Raw genomic sequence first — 19,218 nt, 5'->3', positions numbered from 1 at the left:
ATTGCAGTTTCACCTGTGTATTGGTTCCTAGTTGGTCGAGTTCATAGCTGTGCACATGCAAGTTACATACATGCCGAATTTAGCGTGTATAAAAGACAATTATGTGGCAAATGCTTTCGTATGGCAAACAGTTTTGATGGAAAAAAATGAGCAGGTATTAAAATGTCTGTACACATGAAGAAATGCAATACATTACAATGGTATTATTATTTTTTAAAAGTTACAATACATGTATAATTTCCTTCACTGAAGAACATGGTTTCTAGGCTGCGCTTTAGAACTATGGAATGGATTGTTCCAGTTTGATTCTGTGGAGAGTGGTCTAAATGTATAGCTGACATGCCTTAGGTTTCTGACAGTGAATGCACTGCTTGACATTCTCATCGCTGATATACATATTTTCACTGTTCTTGGGTAGTTCTCACACATATTGTACAGTAATCCAGTAACACTGTCAGAGTTTGAGATAGAGTTGAAAATTGCAGTTATTCAGCTGAATTCTGATACACGCGTAACTGATGTCAATCATAAACTGACAGTATCACTTTCATGTAAAAAAATCGTGGTTAAAAAAGTACATTGACAATCCTATAAAAACGTATTTAAAGATATAGAGAGTGACACGACATTCATGCAATGCTAGTAGCGTAGACATTGGTGACAGCAGAATCTCAAAGCTTGGAAACACTTCCGTGTGTCCTCCTCAAAAGTATTCTTGATGGTTAATAAGCCTGATCGCTTGGAGTGAGTGGTGTTTAGAAATCTGCATGTTGTATCTATAACGTAAACACAATTTATGAGAGAAATCACTTAAAATGCAGTGCTAGCGTGTTCATCAGATCACATTCTGTTTACATGAAGGATGGTTGGAGATTAAAGTTTTCATCACGCCAAGATCTACCTGTAACGAAAATCGGTATCAGTTAAAGAATAATACCACCTCCCATCAAAAAAGTTTATGCTCACTGTACTATGGCTGGTTGAGAATCTGTGGTTATGAATCTATTTCACTGCAGCTATTTGGGAACCTATGGCAGTCCATAGTATGAGTGTTCGCCCCGATAGCTGAGTGGTCAGCGTGACGGATTGCCGTCCTACGGGCCCGGGTTCGATTCCCGGCTGTGTCGGGGATTTTCTCCTCACAGGGACTGCGTATTGCGCTGTCTTCATTATAATTTCATCCCAATCCGGACCGCAGATCGCCCAAGTGGCGTCGAATGTAGTAAGACCTGCACCAAGGCGGCCGGACCTGTCCCGCAAGGGGCCTCCCGGCCAATGACGCCAAACGCTCATTTCCATAATATGGATCTACGCTACTGAATCAGCCATTGCGGTTTGAGGAACACTCTGATAGATGTCTTAGCCATCACATTAATATGATCTGGATCTTGTGATAAAGGGCTCCAACCAATGGTCTTGGCCGTCAAATAAGGTAATTTAGCGAGTTTATACTTCCATACATTAAGTGTTCTCTGTGAAGTAGTTTCATTTATATATAAAAACGGCAAACACATTTCACTTCCGACCCACTCTCTGACTATTTCGAGAATATTGTGAGAACTATCACTGAACTGACGCACACAATTGAAGGTCTATATTGCTACTGTCAGTCGGCTGTGAGATTTTGGTACACAGCTTATGCTCATCCTGAAGACAGAATAGCAGCATATGTTCCATAAATATTGGTCACGTGGAGTTCAGCTCTCTCTGTTCGTCCACCAGACACAGAAAGTGATACATACTGGTGTCTATGTTGATACAGTTCAATGCTGTGACAGTATGAATAAAACACAGAAACGTCAAACTAAATTTGTGACTGGGTTGGAGAGATCCTAGCACATAGCGCGTTGTTCTTAACATACTACATAATAAAAAAGTTTTTTATAATAAAAACAATTTATTATTATAATATGGTCACGAAATCATTAACTTGAAATTCCCTGCACAGTTTTACCTGTCCATGTTTGACGCCGTTTCCATACTTTCCCTGCGGTCCGTGTGTCCATCGGACACCTTGCTTCTCCGCCTGTCTTGCTGCACAGTTGGCTATAGCGTGGACTCTTGACACTATGTTAGGTTGAGGTGCTATGTTTTTCTCGCCTTACTAACCACCATTAACGGAAAGCCACATCCAGGCATGGGATACTATTTGAACGCGCAGATAATCTGCTGTGATGTTGGCCGATATCAACTTAGCACTTTTACGAGAAGAATCTAACCGAGACTTAATACATGTGACTGTCAACATTTGCGAACATGTACATAGCATCTCTGATACCCTATCATACCGGCTAGTAAATACGAGCTGGCTTTAATGTTGGTGGAGTCCCTGATTATTCCACTGCCAACAGCGAAATATAGGTATTCACGTCTATCACCATCAATGCCAGAGACGTTGTCAAAAAGAGAGAGAGAGAGAGAGAGAGAGAGAGAGAGAGAGAGAGGGGTTCAAATGGTTCTGAGCACTATGGGAGTTAACATCTGAGGTCAACAGTCCCCTAGACCTAGAACTACTTAAACCTAATTAACCTAAGGACATCACACACATCCATGCCCGACGTAGGATTCGAACCTGCGACAGTAGTAGCAGCGCGGTTCCGGACTGAAGCGCCTAGAGACGGTGTCACTCACCAGAATGGCTTGTGGCAGATTCACATAGTCGTCACTGGATTAGTTCAACGATATGACATCATCGTTGACCTAATAAGAGTCAGTAGCGAATTGCAGGATGTGCTTTAGGGGAATATGTGATTATCGTTAATGCTGATACGATGTACCTTCCACCAAGCGCAGTACAGTGGCTTGCGGGGTATTTTCTTAAATGTAGGATGTTCGCAGGGACTTCCTTCCGTGGAATATAATTTCATTTCAAAAAAATGGCTCAGAGCACTATGGGACGTAACTTCTGAGGTCATCAGTCCCCTAGAACGTAGAACTACTTAAACCTAACTAACCTAAGGACATCACACACATCCATGCCCGAGGCAGGATTCGAACCTGCGACCGTAGCGGTCGCGCGGTTCCAGACTGTAGCGCCTAGAACCGCTCGGCCACACCGGCCGGCTAATTTCGTGTCAACTAAAAGACAACACACATAGGTTGGTTGTCATAATATTGTGCATCAAATGCTATAGACCTTATTGTGCTTAGACAGTGTATAGTGTTTTGCCAATCTGTAGGTTAGCTAACTGCTATATCGTGTTCTCTGCAGCTCGAAATTGCATGTGGCACGTGGTCTGTAAAATTCATTTTGGTTACGTGCCCTAATTTTTATCCTGTAGTCTCTTTGCGAGGTATATGATGTTGAAGGTAGAATTACAGAACAGTTCAGAGTTTCGCGAGAGTTATTTTGACTTTCTTCCATGGAATACCATTTTAGTTTCCCCCCCCCCCCCCCCCCCAAAAAAAATAAAAGCCACATATAGGTTGGCTGTCGTAATATACGAGGGCGTGCTGAAATGAGAGCATGTTGGTTACAACAGCAGTATGCAGGCGAGCGTTATCCTGGTGGTAAACACTCCCTGTTCATGAATGGCAGCATATCAGGTCGAATCACCAGACTAACGTACAAATTTGCACTCAGGGAGCACGGAATAACTGCGAGAGTACTCCTGTTGTCATACGAAAACGCAACCCAGACCATAACTCCAGCTGTAGGTCCAGCAGTGCAGTGTGTCTAGCACGCAGACAGGTTGGTTGCAGACCGTCAACTGACCTCCTCCTAACCAACACATGGTCATCACTGGAACTGCAGCAGACCGAGTTTTCATCAGAAAACGCAAGAGACTTCCATTGTGGCGTCCAATGAGCTACCTCTTGACGTAACAGAAGTTGCAAATAACGGTGGTTAGGGTCAGTAGAATGCACCTCCCCCCGTCGGAGGATCGAGTCCTCCCTCTGGCATGGGTGTGAATGTTGTCCTTGGAGTAAATTAGTTTAAATTAGATTAAATAGTGTGTAGGCCGATGACCTCAGCAGTTTGGTCCCATAGGAACTTACCACAGATTTCCAAATTTCCAAAATGCACGCTACAGGGTGTCTGGCTTGGACCTCCCCTTGAAATAGCCGATTTGTAATAACAGTTCGTTCTGTCACTGTGGTGCCAACAGCTGCTCAAATTGCTGCTGCAGATGTGGTATGATGCAGAAGACCCATACGCCGAAAACTATGTCTTCCCTCTCAGTAGTACGTGGCCATCTGCAGCCGGGTCTTCTTGCGACCGTACATTCTCTTGACCACCACGGCCAGCAGTCATGTACAGTGGCTACATTCCTACCAAGTCTCTCTGCAATATCGCAGAAGGGGCACCCAGCTTCTTGTAGCCCTATTACACGATGTCGCTCGAACTCAGTGAGGTGTTTATAACGGCTTCATTGAAGTCTTAAAGGCATTCTTGACTAACATCAGCTCAACAGCCAGCAAAAGCTCATTATTCACAGCGTTGAGAATGGCTATGATGTGGGGTCTGAGTGGGGCACGGTCAAATGAAAGGGGGGGGGGGGTCGCAGGGATCAGTGCTGGGACACTCCTGTTCCTTATTTATATAAAATGATATTCCCTTTAGAATTACAGGTAATTTTAAAATATTTCTGTTTCTGATGACACTAGCTTGGTAGTAAACGATGTTGTGTACAACGTTGGCTCTGTTTCAAATACTGCAGTTCATTACATAAGTTCATGGCATGTAGAAAATAAACTAACTTCAAATCACAGTAAGGCTCAGTTTTTACGGTTTCAAACACACATTTCAACCAAACCCGACATTTTAATTTCGCAGAATGGGCATATGATTCTTGAAACTGAACAGTTCAAATTTCTAGGTGTTCGGATAGATAATGAAGTGTCGTGGAAAGCCCACATTCAGGATCTCTTTCAAAGACTTAATGCTTTCATTTTTACTGTTCGAGCGGTAACTGAAGTAAGAGATAGTTCGACACGAAAATTAGTCTATTTTGCTTATTCCCATTCGCTTATGACGTATGGTATTATATTTTGGGAGTTACTCTTGTCATTTTCAAAGGATATTTTTGACTGAGAAACGGGCGGTTTGGGCAATAAATGGTGTAAGTTTGCGAACCTCTCGTCGACCCCTGTTCATTATTCTGGGTATTCTGACATTGGCCTCTAAATATATATATTCTTTACTGTCGTTTCTTGTTAACAATATCAGCTTATTCCCAAGAATTAGCAGCTCTCACTCAGTTAATACTAGGAAGAAATCCAATCTGCATTTGGATCGCACTTCACTGATTCTTGTGCAGAAATGTGTGCAGCATACTGCTGCATCCATTTTCAATAAGGTACCACAAGGATTCAAAAATCTTAGCAGTAATCCACGCGCCTTCAGATCGAAACTGAAGAGTATTCTCATGGGTCACTCTAATACTGTGGAGGAGTTAGTTGAAAAATTAAGCTAACTCCAGTGCTATATTGTTGATTGCGTTTACTTAAACTTATGGCTTGTTTTTTGTGGGTTCACAAACATTTTATGTCATTTGTTATCACTTTTATGTTGTAATTTCGACACTTTGCATCACCTTGGAGATTTGCTCCTCAATTTGGTCCTACGGCACTAGACGTGTAAAATAAATAAATAAAACCACGTCCGATCTCCAAGGTAACAAACGCTTATGACTGTTACAGCGTGTGCTGAAAGCAAACGTGATTTGCGTTCTCATACTGGCGTTATTAGCGCCACTCTTATGCGACTGGCGTGAAATTGGAATAGACATCATCTTTCACATATAGAAACACGCCTACCAACTTTCGTTTACGTCGCACGACTCCTTCTTGGTTCTGCGATTTTTTCCCGCTACTGTAGTTATATTACACGCCGCCATATTACACACTACAGTTCGGAGCCCTCTAGCGGCAGAGGGTTACAACTTGCGTCACAGAAGCGGGAAAGTAGACCACGCAATATGCGTTATATGAATGCGTGGTGTGTAGTCTTTCGGACATGTCCAAAAGAACAGACACCACGCATTCATATAACTGATTCGCCTCTATGGTATCGATAGCTACGATGCCACGGCGTAGCTGCAAGTTCATAGGTTGGCACTACGACACCGACACCGACGACAGCGCCCTCTAGCAGGCACTGTTCAGCTCTGCGAGCAGCGCTGCAGATTCTACCCATTTGACCAAGAGCAGACAGACGGGACACTTCGCTTCAGCTTCGCTTCATATAGACTCTTGCACTGCTTACGACGGGTCTAAGGCTTACCACCTACGTGTTCATCTGTACAAAGTTATGTATGCCTCCGTATATATTCATACACCAGTAAACCACTTTTACTTGCTTGCAGTACCGACGTGTTTTACCTCACCTGCTCCTACTCGCTTCCTTCATTCGGCCAACCTTTCAGTTTTAGGAGCAGACCCACGCGCCGCCTTCCATGCGGGATACAAAAGCCTCGATGGACAATGAATCCACCAACTGCAGTGCGGACGGACAATTACGTTCGACCTTCTGAGGGAATCTTAAAGTAGCGAGTATGGAGGGTATGGACAGGGACTGCGGACAGGTCGTGTTAAGTGGGAATGTGAGTCGGCCAGGAGGGGTACCGAGATAGTCTGCGCTACACAGTGTCTGGGTGCCGCAGTGATTAACAAAACTGCTTAATAAGTAGGAGATGCTGTGTTCGAATCTCGGTACAGCACACATTTTCACCGATCACCGCTGATTCCCCGTAACGTCTCGACGCAGCTGACATAATTAGTTCCTTTCCTTTCCTTCCTTATCTCCTATACCTATCCTGAATTTACACAACGATTAAGATGCATGACATGTAATACCTGAACCGATATCGAGAACAGAATAAAAAAATTTGAGGTATTACTTTTCAGCACGCCTCGTATAACAGTGCTTCGAGCCGCAAGGCGTTCCCTCGGACCGGCAAGCTTTTATGTCCACATGGATACAAAACGACTCTCGAACTCCCGCACGTCAGGGCTGGTACGCTATCGATGCAACTGTTCCGTTACTTTGGATCTTCCTTGGCCATTTCTCCCACGACAAACGATGAATTCTGCGCCTCGTGTCAGCATAAATCGTGTTTGTGCTGATGAATACTCAGGGGATGAGGAGATAATTACTGTTTTTTCTGTGGCCCATACTCAAGAGGAAGCTGCGCGGAGCGTTTATTGTTGGCGCGAGTGAGAGCTAAGGACGCTATTCTACCGCGCCACTCTTTTATTTAGTGTTATCATATCAGCAAGTGACTTTCTCTAACGAGGAGGACAAAGCAAATGCCATAATCCGATTTCCCAGAAACTTCGCTGAGTGGAAAAGGGGGAAAATAAGCGAACACGTGTGTCGGCTTATCCGCAGGTAGTCGACCTTTTGTGAGAAAACGGCGATCAAAGTTCTTGAGGCACTTTGTGTGCCTCTTAGCGAGTAACTAGTTTAACCGAAGCTGTGGCACAGTGGCTAGCGTCGCGGAATCACACTTTTGCGCCTTTATTTCTGTTTTTCATCTAGCTACTCATGTCCGCAGGAGAGTACTACACGAATGTCTTCCAGTGTATAGTGAAACAACGTTGTCCTTATTCGTCTAATAAATGTATGCCTGGTGAATGAATTAAAAAAGGAAATACAACAAATGAATCAGAAAGTTACTTGGAAACGTTTTCCCTGAGATTCCTGTAGTGTATCTTGAGTCAAAAGCGCAGTGGTCAGACACTGGACTCGCATTCGGGGAGACGACGGTTCAATCCCGCGTCCGGCCATCCTGCTTTAGGTTTTCCGTGATTTCCCTAAATCACTCCAGGCAAATGCCGGGATGGTTCCTCTGAAAGGGCACGGCCGACATCCTTCCCTAATCCGATGAGACCGATGACCACGCTGTCTGGTCTCCTTCCCCAAACAACCAACCAACCAACCTTGAGTCAAAAGCAAGTGCCAGTTTCCGCTATAGTGATCCGTTATGCGTAGTTTGCCGCGAAATTATTGGCAACGCGTGAAATCTTCATCAGTGTTAAAGACGTTTCTTTCCCGAGTGAGTTTCATGCGAAGAAATGTCACTGTGGCAAATCTGTCTACACACGATGCTCGTGGTGTGTGGAATTTCTCTGTTTCAAATGTTTTTACGATCGGTATCATCCAAGGGAATGCACTAAATCTGTCTGAAAAACAAACATGAGAATAAAGTAAAAGAACTGACATAATAACTGATACAGAAGGAAATATAAAAATATGATAATTTAAAAGGTTGTAGCCCCTGAAAAGTACCATACACACATACATTACATAATAAATGTATGACACTTATTGTGAAGCCCAGTTGTGATTTTACAATTAAGGTAGCATCCTTCTATTCCTTAACTTGATAAGAAACATTTTTGTAGTAACCTTCTACGGAAATGGGGAGATAAATATAAAATGAAATAAAATAAATAAAAACAGTCATCGTGATTCGAACACGGGGCGCAGAAGTGACAGGTCACAATGCTAGCCACTGTTGCGCGCTAAAAGGCATCTAAATTAGGTCGAAATTTTTACTGTCGTCTTCCCAGAAACGTTCGAGCATTACGGATAAGCTGACACACGTATCCGTTTATTTTGCCGCCTCTTCCATAGCGTGAAGTTCCTGGGAAATCAGGTTATGGCACTTGCCGTTTTCTGCTCGTAAGGACTGCTATATTTTGAGACAACTCCAAGTTTCCTGCCGTAATTTACACCAAAGAGCCAAAGAAACTGGTACACCTGCTTAATATCGTGTAGGGCCCCCGCGAGCACGCAGATGTTCCGCAACACGACGTGGGATCGATTCGTGTAAAGTCTGAAGTAGTGCTGGAGGACATTTACTCAATGAATCTTGCAGGGCTGTCCATAAATCCGAAATAGTGCGAGGGGATTAGTAACTCTTCTGACAGCACGTTGAGAGACATCCCAGATACGTTAAGTAATGTTCATGTCTGGGGAGTTTGGTGGCCAGAAGAAGTGTAAACTCAGAAGTGTGTTCCTGGAGCCACTGTGGAGAAATTCTGGATGTGTCAGGTGTAGCATTGTTCTGCTGGAATTGCCCAAGTCCGTCGGAATACACAATGGACATGTTACCAGACAGGATGCTTACGTACGTGTCACCTGTCGGAGTCGTATCTAGACGTATCAGGCGTCCGATATCACTCCAACTACACACGCCCCACACCAGCTTGAACAGTTCGCTGCTTACATGCGGGGTCCATGGAAGAATGAGATTGTCTCCATACCAGTACACGTCCATCCCCTCGATACAATTTCAAACGAGGCTTGTTCGTCCAGGCAACATGTTTCCAGTCATCAACAGTCCAATATCGGTGTTGGCGGGCCCTGGCCAGACGTAAACCTTTGTTTCGTGCAGTCATCAAGCACAAATAGATTATGTTTCGTTGAATGGTTCGCACTCTGACACTTGTTGATGGCCCAGCATTGAAATCTACAGCAATTTGCGGAAGGTTTGCACTTCTGTCACGTTGACAGATTCTCTTCAGTCGTCGTTGGTCCCGTTCTTATAGGATTTTTTTCCAGCTGTAGTGATGTCGGAGATTTGAAGTTTTACCGGATTCCTAATATTCACGGTACACTCGTGAAAAAGTCGTACGGGAAAGTCTCCACTTCATCGCTACCTCGGAGATTCTGTGTCCCATCGCTCGTACACCGACTATAACACCACATTCAAACTCACTTAAATCTTGATAACGTGCTATTGTAGCAACAATAAGCAATCTAACAACTACTCCAGACACTTGTTGTCTTATATAGGAGTCGCCGACCGCAGCGCCGTCTTCTACCTGTTTACAGATCTCTGTATTTGAATACACATGCCTGTACCTGTTTCTTTGGCGCTTAGTGTAGTTATCAGAGTAAATGTATTGTTTCTCGTCATTTTTTTCTGTTTCCGTCTTTCCTTTAGTTGCTTTAAATTCGTCGAGGTATGTACCGTCCATCCAACCAATTGAAGGGAGTTTGTTTGTTGCCATACGCGTTTCGCTTCATTTATTTGGAAAGTATCATCAGTAGCCTGTAATACACGTTTCCTTTTCTTATATACAATAAACGTATTATGTGGTAGATATAATATGCTGCTAGATTACATTTTGTCGTGTCTTTCTCTTGTTTTTAAGGTTGAAATCAACTTTTGTAGCACAAAGTTCATAATGTGAACTTATCGTTCGGCGTTACTTACTATTTCAAGTGCTGTTAACTCACGTGTGTGCTCCTGAAGATGTATTCGTTGGTTTCTATACTCCAGCTGGCCAATTTCTCGCATCGTGTTTCTTAACCACTTTTTCAAGATTATTCATTGTGCTGTACTCCTTATGCCTGGTGTGTCGCTTTTACTTTCAGCTAATTTTTTGTAATTATTTTATTAAGTTAAGTAGAGATGCTACGCTACAGCGGATTGTGCAGGGGACGGTAATTCCCTAGTCATGCTACTGTTGTTAATCTTCGACTAATGGGGAGGAATGACAGAATTTTACAAGGAGCTCATTACTTATTCTCGGATGGCAGTCGCACATGTAAATGGTTGCGATGTGCTTAGTGCGCAGTATGACGATCCTTCTTTCTGGTGATAAGATTCGGTCGACCGGCCGGCCGAGGTGTCCGAGCGGTTCTAGGCGCTACAGTCTGGAACCGAGCGGCCGCTACGGTCGCAGGTTCGAATCCTGCCTCGGGCATGGATGTGTGTGATGTCCTTAGGTTAGTTAGGTTTAAGTAGTTCTAAGTCCTAGGGGACTGATGACCTCAGAAGCTAAGTCCCATAGTGCTCAGAGCCATTTGAACCATTCGGTCGACCGGAACGTTTACGACGCGTATGCCTGCCTTCACGTTCCCATGCAGCCCAACATCATGCACTTGTCACAGCCGGATGCCCCACAAAACTAGATATTGTACAGCGCGGAGTAAATAAAAGTCCCCCAGACGAGTAGATACGACTCTATGTGCATTTGTGGCAGCATTAACGAAGGGAGTAAAAATCTAAAGCTACTTTCGACAGGATGGAGAAACTGTCCATACAGCCGGCCGAACCTTGAAGCACATTTACACGATCTTCACGCCTGACGGAATTGTTAGCAGAGGTCAGTGTGGTCGCAGCCCTAGCTGGCCGCCTAGGTCGCCTGATCTGTCAGTGTGCGATTACTTTGTGAGCGGAGCACTGCAGCCTAAGGTGTATCACAACAACCTCATAGTCTTCAAGACACTCATCAGAACATTTCGGATGAGAGTGCAGCAGTTCCAGCAGTCCAGCTTCGAGCCGCCTTCAGCAGCTTTCTGAAAAGGGCCCAAAAGTGACAAGAGATGAATGGTGGTCACTTTCAATATCTGCTATAGTCATTTTAGTACTGTATTTCCTTTTCTCTTCTGTGTTTCTTTGTATCCTGGAACTCTGTTCTCCGGGCCATTTTTATTTGCCCGACTCCATACTACTCGACTAGCAGCCAAATGGATACCCGCAGTGAGACCCCTTTGAAACACTTTAAGGTCCTGATGCGTTCTCATACGAGTACGCGGCACCTCCGTGTCCTTCACAGTGATCAGTCAACACTTACGCTGTTCAGGCCTCTTATACACCCTACCAGGCCTTGTAACAACACTAAACACGAACAACACTGACACAGTATGGTGGCCGTTCTACCAGTCAGATAAACGCAACTCTAATAATTTACATACGCGCCAATGGTTTGGACGTGTACGAAGTTACTCTGACATCCGACAACGTTTATTGGGTGCTTCTTCTTTTTTGTCAGGCAGTGTATTTGCGTCCAGGAAGCTTCGTATGTTTCAGGGCTGCACAGTGAGGCTATAAGACATGGTAGTTACGGTGCCTCATATCTTTGTCTACGAGATCCGTAATAGTTGTACAGACTTTAAAGCTACATTAATCGAAGTTTTTTTGTGTATATTGACTGATAGCAGTTATTTCTTGGATTGGTCTACTGATGACGCAATGGTTTCTTCTAGTGGAAAGATGCGAACAAGGAAAAAGAAAAGATTTAAGTCACGTCGACATAATTAGAAATAAAAGGAGATGAGAAAAAGTAACGCAAAGAACCCAGATTTTTCAAGAAACCTTCAAACGCTATCTTACTACCAGTCAGTGCACTATTTATGTTGCGGTTTGAACTCGTACACGCTAATACAGAAGTTACTCCCTCTCCGGTCTACACACTCTCAAACGAAGTCAGTGTAGTAAAATATTAAAATAAATATTTTGATCGCCATAGTCTGATGAGACGTATGTGACGTATTACATCTTCCTTTTCAAACTAGCTCTGCAGCCACGCTCGAAAAATGGCTCAAAGTGCTATGGGACTTAACATCTGAGGTCATCAGTCCACTAGACTTAGAACTACTTAAACCTAACTAACCTAAGGACATCACACGCATCACACACAGGCAGGATTTGAACCTGCGACCGTAGCAGCAGCGCGGTTCCGGACTGAAGCCCCTAGAAGCGCTCGGCCACAGTGGCCGGCAGCCACGCTAGCTAACGCACGCCGATATGACGGTGCTTAACTGAAGGTGAGATGGTTCGGGGCCAGGCAGTGGATGGAACTTTTACAGCGAGTATTTGGCCGGCAAGGGGAAGAGAGGTGGTGGGGTGAAGTTCCTGGCCACCAAAATTTGCGCCAATGTCCTGGACAAAACTGCAAACCTCTCCGCGGTGTCTTATGAAGTGAGGTCAGCTGTCAATGTTGATGGAGTAGACTCTGTGCCAGCACCGGCTTTCACCCTCTCCATTCTTTCATCATCATCGCACAACACACAATACGACACTATGTACACATCCATTACACTCACTCACTCTCAGGAAATACACATATGACAACTCTCACTTATTTGTAAGGCAAGAGGCCATTATGCGCGGCGGAAAAAAATATTTTCCAACTAGGTGGTCTCCCAGCGAACAATACCATTTGACTTTACGTTTTTCTTTCTTTACACACTCTCTTTGTGTAAAAGTAGTGAACTAACTGCTTGATCTGTTTTTATAGTCTTTTGGCTTCATATGTGTCTAGGGACTGGTACGCACACCTGTCACATTATCCTGCTACTGTTCTGTTCACTTATTATGACTTGATTAAATTGCAACCAGGGTTATAGTTGTCGAAGGGAATAAATGCCCTTAACACAAAATGAGTCCTTAGGTACACAAACTGGCTCTTAAAGTTTCTATTGAACCCTTGCCTAATACTGCAAGTGCAACGTCAGATTGATTCGCTTGCTCCATCGAGAGTGTTCTAAGTCCGGGTCACCAAATAGCTGTTCGAAATTGAAGTTCGAGAAATCTGTTGTCGGGAACTTTTTAAAGTCAAAGAACCTATGGAGAAATTGCATGATTCTTCAAAAACACAACGCTGTAGTTCAGAGTTAAAGACCACAAGCCGATGTAGAAATTTCACAAGTCTTCAATACCACGCTCCTTGTCAATTAGAGTGCACGAACGCGACTGTCGAAAAATTATCTAAGTTTCCGAAAAATTATCTAAGTTCAGGTTACCTTCCATTCGCAAAGTGGGTGCACTCAGCGACTGTTATGTGGCTTATAAATTATAGAGTGCAGCAATCAGTCGTCCTTTTTTTTAGATTTTTATTACGCAAATCCAGATTTCAGCTAGTGGCTAGCCGTTCTCAATACATTATTTTCTATTCTCGATTCATGTATGTCCCTGTTGTCAGTCGCATTTCTTTGAATTAACTAAGTTCCTGAAATGCAGCATAAACTGAAGTCCCAAGACTTGTCGCCAAAAAAATTTCGACCACTTCAATTGCGGATGACACGCCTCTCATCAACGCAACTCATCAGTTACCGACCACGGCTAACATGGACGCTGCCCTTACACAATACGTGATCAAAAGTAACCAGACTCCTTTATGTGACGCGCAATGGACTCGAGATGCCGCGAGAGTTGGACCTGCCAGCATAAAAGGAAGTGGGGAGTATTGCGTTGTCAGTAGGGAACAATTGACAGCTGAATAGAAATGTCAGGAGAGTTCAGTGACTTCGACCGTGGGCTAATCAGTGGATGTCGCTTGAGTAAAAAATGCAACAGACACATTTCCACCCTTCTACAGCCCTCTAAGTCGACTGTTAGTAATGTGATTGTGAAACTGAAACACGCAGGAACAACCACAGCTAAACGAAGACAAACAGACCTCCAGAACTGAAGGACAGGGAGCGTCGAGAATTGTGGAAGCTGATTGTAAAGCATCGCATGAAACCAGTGGAAGGAATCAGTCGTGAGTTCCAAAGTGCTATCAAGAGTGCATCTAGCACAATAACTGCAAGTAGGGAGTTACAAGGAATCTGGTACGATAGTCGAGCAGCCTCTCTTAAGCCATACATTTCTGTAGTCAGTGCTAAGCGACGCTTGAGGTGATATAAAGAGAGACGCTAGTGGATAGTTGATGGCTGATAGTGATGAATCACGCTATACCCTGTGGAATTCCGATGGAAGGATTTTGGACTGGCGGATGTCTTGAGAACGTGAAGTATGGAGGAGTATGTGGTTCTACGATAGGGAGGGTGTTTTTCTTGATTAAAGTATGGTTCCATAATTACACTTAAGAAACCGCAAAATGCGAATTGATTTTAACACTTAATACAGGATTGTGTAATGCATGTACTAGAGGAACAGTTCGCGGACCATGATTGTATCAGCACGACAATGCAACCCGTTATAAAGAAGTATCTGTGAAGCAATGGTTTGTGGACAATAACGTTCCTGAAAAGGACTGACCTGCCCAGAGTCACGACCAGAACCCGACGAATCATCTTTGGGACGAATGAAAAAGTCAGCTGCACCCTAGAACCCAGCGTTCAACAACACTACAGATTTCGTTTCCGGCTGTTTAGGAAGACTGGGTTGCCATTCCTCTACAGACATTTAGCCACCTAACTGAATGTGCCCTCAGCAGAGCTCAAGCCTTCATAGTGGCTAATATTAATGTTCACTAATTGGTGTCCGGCTAATTTTGATCAGTAGCCTATAGCCTCAATTTTCTATTGTAAAAACCCATAAAAATATACATACTATACGTATTAGTACAAAAATTATGCACCTAAACAGTTTATATGACACGCGCCTATGCACTCATTCCTTCGAAGTGTTAAAAATTTCTGGTTATCTTTTTGTAAGTAAATCTAACATAATGTCTCTCGTTAGTTTCGCGTGAACCTTATGACGAAAAAAATTTACGTTGAACTTATCACTGCTATAAGTATTACACACCAACTTCTATGTGGCATTACTAGGTCTTGGCTGGGGTCCTTAGTTTTTTCCGCTTGTTTATGTTATTCAGTGAAGTAGTCAATATTTACTATGACCTATTTTAAACCTAGTAAGAATTAAACCGCTACAGATAGTCATTGTAGTACCTAGGCTATATTACGTAGTGTTGCCGCTGTACTAACTGCGAAGGAATTTATTTTGTATTAAAATACGCTATTTAACGATGGGAATCAACTTTCCGGTGGATTATTCAAGTTGTACTACTTTAATAGCTATTTCCCCGTAGCACTGTTCGAGCATTAGCAGTTGACATTTTGTTCGTTAAGATCGCTGAAGGTATTTGGAAAATGTTAATTTTTAAATATATTAAATACATTCATATCTTCCTCCATCAATATCTAAAGTACTGTTATATCTACAGAACTGGTGTTTAGACGTGCTCCCTCACCTCGTTTGTATCTTTTGTTAGGTACCGTTGCCCATTTTGTACTTCTATTAGTATGGATTTTACTTATGCGGCCACCGTGAAATAGCTTTCGGCCTCTGATTTCCCTCCATGGCTGCAGCCTTACCTCATGCGGGGACGTACAGTAGCCACTCGGCTGGAGAACACCACTGACAGTAACCCCATCAGGCCACTCGCTGGCCACCTGACAGCCGGCTTACTTCGTGAGAGCACATATTCCGCCAGTAATAGAGGCTCGGGTGTCGTCTGCTGTGGCATTAAATCCTCGCGAGCTATGTCGCTTGTATGTGGACACGCGCCGCCCCACGCCACCTGTCAGATCAGCGCGTGTCTGGAAGCACCTGTCGATATCATTTCACAAGCTCAGGCGTTAATTTGATGGACTGGGATTGAGTATCGATTCAGTTGCCTTGATTCAGGGTTTGAGTGCTTTCCCGAAACTGACCCATGTAAACGCCAAAAATGATGTTGTAAACACGATCACAGTACTTTTGCTTGCTTAACCTCTAAGACAGGGCAGGCCAAACGCTGCACAGTGTGCAGACGTGCGGAAGTGCTGCACATGTGCGCACGTGTGCGACAGCGACATCTGTTATTAGACATGTGTCCTAAATGATCGGCGGCCGCTCCACTTCCATGTTTATGTGGTACAAGCAAGAGCGCAACATACCCAGTCTCGTTTTCCCCTGGTAACCGCAACCTTAACAGAGAAGTACTGAGAAAAAGCAGGTACTGTGGAAAAGCAAAGGACGGGAGATCTATGTTCTCAGTCGTTTAAAAATTACTGAGAACTGCAATTCTTTTTTGTAGCCGTTGGTGAAAACTCACAGTGTTTGCTATGCCGCCGAATAATAGGCGGCCAGCGTAAGTTTTCAATTGAAAGACACTACAATACATATCACAAAGACGAGTGTAGTGTACTCAACAGTGAAGAACGGCAAGCAAAATTAAATGTCCTTAAGAAAATGGGTGAGATACATCAACTCGATTATCATTTCTCATGACCAGTGATAAACGTGTTTGGATTTATTCCTTTCATAATTAAAAATTATTGTTTACTAACTGTGCATTATTGCCTCATTCTGCTCCATGTTACATTATTATCAGGAAAGTTGGTCATTAAACCGATTGTTCCAATGTATACTTACATTTAGGGTTTTTTTTTTTAATGTGTGAAGGGGTACGCTCAGCTGAAGTCGATAAAACGTTACATTCATCTAATTGTCGGTTATTATGCAGATTTCAGACGGAATTGATGAAAGATGTAGCAATAATGGTATTGAAATAGCGGGTGATCATCGACTGCGGTTATCATTCTGTTCAGAGGTCAGTGAGACAGAAATTTTGTGGGTATAACTCAGGGCACCGAGAATTAGTTATAGGAAACCTTGCATTAGTTTAATGTTGTTTGAAATCATGAATAAGGTTCGTTGGAAGTCGCAAAGTGCTCTCTTTCTTCAATACTAGATCAAAAACATTACGCATATTTACGTGCCGTCAGTCAAGCTGCCTTAATAAAAACCCACGGTTGTTAACTATATTACTTGTCTTACTGGGTTAAACTGTTAACATAAAAGTAGTCGTCTCAATGAGTAGACTGTTACAGTATTTTAAATGTTTAATTCGCGAAATACTTTCCCATGGTTGGCTTGCAAGCTGTGGAAAGAGCACCGGTACAGAGTATCCCAGCAAGTGGATAAAGCGACATCCGTGTGTAGAAACATGCACTATATGAACGCTGACGGCTGCGGCGTGCACGCTATGACCCGGAAGTTGCACATGTGCAGGAGCACCGCACGCGTGCAGAATTTCTGGCCGGCCCTGCTCTAAGTTGACAAAACTGCTTGTTCTCTGCTAACGTATCTCATAGTTTTAGATTTTCTTTTATTTTACACGAAGTACATCTGCAGATAGTAGTGACAGTCGTACGCCAGGTCAAGATACTGGTTATATTTGGACTGTAGTAAATTCTCAAGAGTCGACCTCTATAAATTTCTTTAGATACGACAAATGTGCCACATATTTCATATACTAGTAAACTTTCAAACTTCTTTCGATATCATGGTCAAATGTTGATTGTTTTCAGATTTTATGAAATTAAGAATGACATTACCTACGTCGTTATCATCATTTTACTTCCTGAACACTGATATGCTTTATAGCAGGCGTGGGCAGCCTTTGGTGACCCACAGGCCTGATACACACGCTTACTCACGATCTCGGGCAACCTCGTGCCATGACTCAACAACAGCACTCCTAGAGCAAAATGTTAAAACTAAAGCATTCATGACATTCATGTTTGTGGTAAAACTACTATAACTTGAGCTGAACTGTTCGCCAGGTGTTTCCCAAAGTATACAATGTCCGCCGGCCGTAGTGACCGTGCGGTTCTAGGCGCTACAGTCTGGAACCACGTGACCGCTACGGTCGCAGGATCGAATCCTGCCTCGGACATGGATGTATGTGACGTCCTTAGGTTAGTTAGGTTTAAGTAGTTCTAAGTTCTAGGGGACTGATGACCACAGCAGTTAAGTCCCATAGTGCTCAGAGCCATTTGAACCATTTTTACAGAATATTCGCCGGCCGGTGTGGCCATGTGGTTCTAGGCGCTTCAGTCTGGAACCGCGCGACCGCTACGGTCGCAGGTTCGAATCCTGCCTCGGGCATGGATGTGTGTGATGTCCTTAAGTTAGTTAGGTTTAAGTAGTTCTAAGTTCTAGGGGACTGATGACCTCAGAAGTTAAGTCCCATAGTGCTCAGAGCCATTTGAACCATTTTATAGGATATTCGTATTTGTTTACATGTGAGTCACAATGCGAGTGGAGATTTCTAACTAAATGTGTTGTAGAATTCGTCCTAAATATGGGTGGATGCTCAGCAGTGAACTGCACTAACCGTTGCAAAAATGCTTTTACATGAAAGCATAGTGTCTGTTCTTTCGGACACCACGTGGAATCCACAGCTGTGATACATATTATTTAAATTGTAGGTGGGTGGGGGATGGGAGAAAGGAAGAAAAGGAACTGACGATATTAGCTGCATCGGGACTTTATTCGGAATCGGTGATGATAAGCAAAAATTTGTGCAATACTGAAACTCAAACCGACACCTCTTACGTATAAGACAGTTGCGTTAACCACTGTGGCGGCCTAAGTGGCCGAGCGGTTCTAGGCGCTACAATCTGGATCCGCGTGACCACTACGGTCGCAGGTTCGAATCCTGCCTTGGGCATGGATGTGTGTGATGTCCTTAGGTTAGTTAGGTTTAAGTAGTTGTAAGTTCTAAGGGACTGATGATCCCAGCAGTTAAGTCCCATAGTGCTCAGAGCCATTTGAACATTTTTTTTTAACCACTGCGTCATCCGCACACAGTGTGTATCGCAAACGCACGGACTATCTCGGCGCCGGCCGGTGTGGCCGTGCGGTTCTAGGCGCTTCAGTCTGGAACCGCGTGACCGCTACGGTCGCATGTTCGAATCCTGCCTCGGGCATGGATGTGTGTGACGTCCTTAGGTTAGTTAGGTTTAAGTAGTTC

General features: G+C 43.7%; 1 protein-coding gene across 1 annotated transcript in view; it reads left to right on the top strand.

The window, feature by feature from the left end:
- Window positions 1–19,218, top strand: part of LOC124722285 (alkaline phosphatase-like) — a 658,646-nt gene that overhangs the window by 272,545 nt on the left and 366,883 nt on the right. The window lies entirely within an intron of this gene.

Source organism: Schistocerca piceifrons, chromosome X (genome assembly GCF_021461385.2).
Source record: "Schistocerca piceifrons isolate TAMUIC-IGC-003096 chromosome X, iqSchPice1.1, whole genome shotgun sequence".
Taxonomy (NCBI): domain Eukaryota; kingdom Metazoa; phylum Arthropoda; class Insecta; order Orthoptera; family Acrididae; genus Schistocerca; species Schistocerca piceifrons.
The sequence above is the reverse complement of the archived record's forward strand: the minus strand, read 5'-3'. Positions and strand labels throughout refer to the sequence as shown.